Below are 5,481 nucleotides of genomic sequence, written 5' to 3'. Positions count from 1 at the left end.
AATTGGGTCTTTAGGAAAAGCACCAATTATGAGACTCATGATTAAATCATGAGAGTTGGCAACACCCTGCAGAGATGTCCAACAGGAAGCAAACTGGGGAGATAGGGATGAATAGGAGAGGTGGCAGGCAGAATAGAGGATTTTATAAAAATCTAGAACCCACTAACCCTTTCTTTGTCGTATGGTTGCAGAGGTGTTAACAGGGACCCTTGAATGGTTCCTTACAACATGTGCTAACTACTTATGCTAAACAATGTATTCCACTTTGCATTTTGCTGTGATGCTGGAAGTTCTTTGCCCAGACCTGAAGAGCTCTGTGGGGCTTGAAAACTTGTCTCTCACCACCAGAAGTTGGTCCAACAAAAAACGTTACTTCTTCCACCTAGTCTCTCTAATACCTGGGACCAACACAGCTACAACACTGCAGACATGTTTCCTGCCATCATTTCTATTGCACTTGGTCCAAGGAGCATTTGTCAGAAGTATGCAAGGAGGTGCATGGTACATCTCTGAAATCCTCCTTCAGTGGAGTGTCAGAAAACACCCCTCAGGGTCAGCACATCTAGCTGCTGAGCTGTGGGTTTGGCTGGATAAAGCAGAAGTGGCTGAAACCAGAGGACCTGAGCCAAAGCCTACTGAAGTCAGGGGAAAGGTTCCCGTTGACTTCGGATTAGGTTCTAAAGAGATAACAGCATCAGGGTGAAAATGAGCAGAGCAGGAGCTGGAATTTAGTCCTTTTTGCCCCTCGCCAACAGAATTGCTTACTGTGTTCTAGTCACTGCCGCTTGTGCAACCCCACTGAAGGCAAATGCACGTGATGGGGGTACAAACCCCCTAGTAAGCAACAAAGGATTAAGGACTACGCTGGGCTCAGCCCGCCCCACCCTGTCACACCACACCTGCAGCTAATGCACCAACTGGAGGCAGAGTTAAAAGGCAGGAGAGCAGCTCATTTGGGGCCAGTGGAGGGAAGAGAGCAGACCTGCTACTGGCAGTGCCTGAAGACAAGCTGAGGGAAAGCAGACTCTCCCCCAAAACAGTGCTCAAAGGTCCCTCCCTGAGGGAAGGGAAGGCTTGCAGCAGGCATAGCTTGAGAGGGAAGCATTGCCCTCTCATATGAGCTCTGGACTGGGCTGATCCCCTTGATTTTTATTTGGGCTACTGCAGCAGGGGAAAGCCTTGGCCTGAGCTGACCCAGGAAGGTGGGCCATACCTCAGGAGGAGGCAGTTGCCACAGCGCTGCCAGGAGCGTTGTGGTGAGCAGACACCCCTCACGCTGCGTTATGCCAGATGGCAGCCTCAGAACAGTCGCAGGAAGGTGGGAGGAAGTGGCCCAGGGAAAGCCACTTTACGCATCCCTAGCTGGCAGAGTGCTGATAGCCCTCAAAGTACCCTGGGTTCGAGCCCAGTGTAGGGGGAGGACCCAGGCTCCCCTACCAACGACCCCCTTGCACGTCACCAGCCTAAGGCCTAACCAGTAGGCAGGGCTCCCCTACCAACCAACCCCAAGCAAGTGCCAGCACAGGGCACGTTTTGTTTTGCAGAGCCTTTATCACTGGTAATGCACAAAGAAAGAGCCCTGTTTGACTCCCAAAGCCCAGGCTGAGTTTTCTGGGCTGGCAGCTAGACAAAAAACCGCCATCCTGCCTGTAACCAAAGCCCATTTGATAAGAAAACCATTGACACCATAAACAGGGAGTCCACTCTGCTGCTTTTACAGGCCTTCTGCACACCAGCTGCAATGCAAAGCAGATGGAAGAGAGGAAACGCCCTGCGGTCTTGGCCCTCTCATGCCATGTAGGGGGCAGGAGAGAGATTGTCTCCTCTCAGCACCTAACAAGGACAAGAAGTGAGGAAAGAGTGTGATCTCAGCTCTTTAACCACACTCCCCTCTGCCTACAAAGCCTGGATAAAGGGGGGTCTCCTTTCTCCCCGTGCCATACCACAAGAGCTCTATTAATCAGAATGCTTGAGTTGGATCGCCCTTGTCATAATGGAGAGGGGGAGCTGAAAAGTCATGATCTGTGACTGCTCCAGGACAAAAGGGACTTGCTGCCGCCCTGGGTCTGAAATAGTCCAAATCTGGTGACCTTCCAGGCAGGCTGCAAAAAAACACCTGTTTACCAGGAGTTTTGGAGAGGGCTGATATAACAATGAAAGGGTAGAAAGGAGTTTCTGTAGATGTCTGGCTGGCTGAGTTCCTGCTGAAATGAAACGATTACTTTAATCCTGCTGGGTTTGAATTGAATTGTATCATTAATAATTTGTAGAGTGGCCTAGAGCCATGGAAAGACATTTTGATTGAGAACTATTCAGGGCATGGGCAGTGGGACAGAACCAACATGCAGGCGTAATGGTATCACAAACACCCGAAGTGAGGACCTACTCATGGCACATGTAAAATTATGGAAGAGAGATGACTGTTCCAGTGTACTGCACCTTTAAACCGCTAAAGAATCTTCTGTCTGCTGAGAGCGACTGCCATTTTGTGTTCAGCTCAGCAGACTGTTACAGAGCAGGCACACGCACACTATGCTCTCTTGTGCAGAGGCCTGTGCTCTACATTGTCCACGGTAACGAAAGGGGAACGCCAGCCTGTTGCATATAGTTAATGAAAGTCAGCCAAAGTTGGAGACAGACAAGTCCAAACTGGGTTGTTTAAGTTAAAGAAACTGAGCTAAGGGATGTGCCCAGCTTCTAGTAAGGTTGTGGGTTGCATGGCAACAAGCTGAGAGTCTAGAAATGGGACAATGTTTGGAGTTAAAATCACTGAAATGCATTTTGATTGGTGAATGATGGTGGAGAGGAGGTTGCCGCTTTTCCTGGGGATTGTTTACCAGAGGTTCAGTAAGTAGGAGCAGAGGATGTGTGAACGGGAAGGGACAAGCCTCACCTTCATGGCTGCTACCCCCATTAACTCCTAGGACCCCAGGATCCATCATGACACCCTGGGGCTTTTATTGTTTGAGCCTGAACGACGTCCTGGCCAGACTGGGGCACAGAGCGGGAAACAGATGTCGTCACCATTTCCCCCAGCTTCAGTTAAGTCCCAAACACCACCTGGCATTTAAGACTTGGGTTCCTGCTGTTGACCCCTGCGGGAGAGGGTATGTTCCTTCCCCAGCTTCTCGCTCTTTTTTTTGCCTTCCATCTCATGTCTGGCTTAGCCAGCCAGGTCAGCACTATCTTGTGCAACATGCCTGTGCCCAGAAAGGCAACTGAAAGCAATACCCTATGAAAGCTGATAACGGTTACCTGGCAGGTAACAGTTCACCAGGTCTTGGTAGGGCTGATCAGGCTAGATGCTGGGCATGTATTTCTCCAGCAGCGATGCCACACAAGAGTCCGCACCTGAGACAGAGGCTGTGTTCTCTACCTTCACTGCTTTTTTTTGGGTCCCCTTTTGTATGTGTTAGTCTAGAACTGATTCCTTTAGGACAATCTCAACCAATGACATCTATTTTTTTGGCAAAAGTTAATTCCTCCGAAAAGACTGTCAAACATGTGTTCCCCCGCCCCCTTCTAAAAACCTACAGCTAAAGGGAACAAGGGACATTTTTCAAATGAAACCCTTACTTAATACTTTCCATTTCAAATGCTTTAATTGTTTTTCCACTGTATCCATTCGAAGACCCCAAACAGCCCCCTTTTCAATACAATAGCACTCATGAAGATTACCCTAAGAAATCAACAAAGCAATAAGATACAAGAAGTCTGATACTGGTAGTCACTGTTCGCTCTTTGCATATGGGAGAAACGTAACTCCAATCATCATCGACCTTAGTCTTAGCCGGGAAGCCAAAGGATGAATGACCCATGGAGATGGCACACCCCTTGAGGGTATTCCTCTGGGGCTGGGTTCAGGGACCCTGGGAAGGGACAGCGTGTGAAACTTCTAAATCATTAGGTGGTTTCTGTCTTCAGGGATGTCAGTCTGGCACCTTTCAACAGCTCTTATAAAGATTTTGGAAAGAAAAAATATTGAGGGGGGAGAGATGGACGAAAGAAAATCATGAAGAAACAAGTCTGGTTTCATCACAACTAGCCCTCACCATGGTTAACATATTTGGCCACACTCAGGTTCCACTGGACTTTTAACCCCCCTGGAAACACTTGTCTCAACAGAACATAGACAGCAGAGGGCTGTCTGAGAAAAGGGTTGTGTTAAATAACCCCGCCCCCCACAACCAGTTTGATATGTGCATTTTAAAAACACACCTGCTGTCTGTGCTGAGAGATGAAAGCCACATGATCTGACCCTGGCATAATCCATACATAGCTGGAGTGGAAATGCCCGATTTTTATACCAATTAATCGACCTTTCTATCATGAGAGCCAGCATCATGCGATAGCAGCTCTGGCTAAAGAATAAAAATCAAAAGGATTTTCAACCAGGCCGTCAATATCTTATTTATAGCTTAAAAAAATTAATATCTTGGGCACCCACGAATCCATTACAAAACAAACAATAGCACATGCTAAACTGTCCAGATTTTTTGCATTTTAGCCCTGAGGAATAGCTCTTCATCTGAGGCAGCTTTTAAGCACCAAGTATACATCTCCCAGGAGTATCAAAGACAAAAAAGTGCAACTGAAATAGCAAAGCATTTCACATTAACACCATAATACAGGCTTAATGTAGAATCTTACCAGTGGGAGTCAAATAATTCTCAGCTGGGCAGCCTAATATGGAAGCAGGTAAATGGTACAGTGGTAGACACCACTGGCTTCTCTACTGCAATGACAAGGTGGTGAATTTTGAGGCCAAAGGAGAGGTCAAATGGACAAGACAACAGCCTACTCTATGCCTCATCTTGTAGGGATCAGACTGCCTAGTGTCCAGTGTCCAAGATGGGGGCCCTATAGTAGCTCCACTTGAGTCACCCAGGGCTAGAATTAAACTGGCAGGGTGCTGACTGCATGGGTGCTCTGGGGCTGGAGCACCCACCAGAAAAAAACAGGGTGCTTAGTACTCACATGGGCTAGCCTGGCCAGCGATCTGGCACCATGTTTCAGACAGATGAATTTAAACTGGAACAGGTGCAGAGAAGGGCTACCAGGATGATGCGAGGAATGGAAAATGCACCTTATGAGAGGACACTCAGAGCGTGGCTTGTTTACCAAAAGAAGGCTGAGGGAAGATGATTCTTCTCTATAAATGCATCAGAGGGATAAACACCAGGGAGGGAGAGGAATTATTTAAGTTAAATATCAATGTGGACATAAGAACAAATGGATATAAACTAGCCATCAACAAGTTTAGACTTTAAATTAGGCAAAAGTTTCTGGCCATCAGAGCAGTGAAGTTCTGGACCAGCCTCCCAAGGGAAGCACTGGAGGCCAAAAAACCTAACTGGCTTCAAGACTGAGCTCAATAAATTTATATAGGGGATAGCATGAGGAGACTGCCTACAACGGCATGTGATCAGACATTAGAAGGGGAATGCTCAGAGTTACAACAGAGAATTCTTTCACAGGTGT

General features: G+C 47.5%; 1 long non-coding RNA gene across 1 annotated transcript; it reads left to right on the top strand.

Moving 5' to 3' along the window:
- The first annotated feature begins 1,019 nt into the window (after positions 1-1,019).
- Positions 1,020-2,599, top strand: LOC137155311 (uncharacterized). The gene is made up of 2 exons (XR_010920414.1): positions 1,020-1,256; positions 1,721-2,599. It is a non-coding gene; the product is annotated as an uncharacterized lncRNA (long non-coding RNA).
- Positions 2,600-5,481: the final 2,882 nt, after the last annotated feature.

The sequence above is a fragment of the Emydura macquarii genome, unplaced genomic scaffold, assembly GCF_026122565.2.
Source record: "Emydura macquarii macquarii isolate MOO-44397 ecotype Brisbane River unplaced genomic scaffold, CSIRO-AGI_Emac_v2 contig_1348, whole genome shotgun sequence".
In the NCBI taxonomy this organism is placed as follows: Eukaryota; Metazoa; Chordata; order Testudines; family Chelidae; genus Emydura; species Emydura macquarii.
Note: the sequence above shows the minus strand (reverse complement) of the source record. Positions and strands in the feature narration are given on the sequence as shown.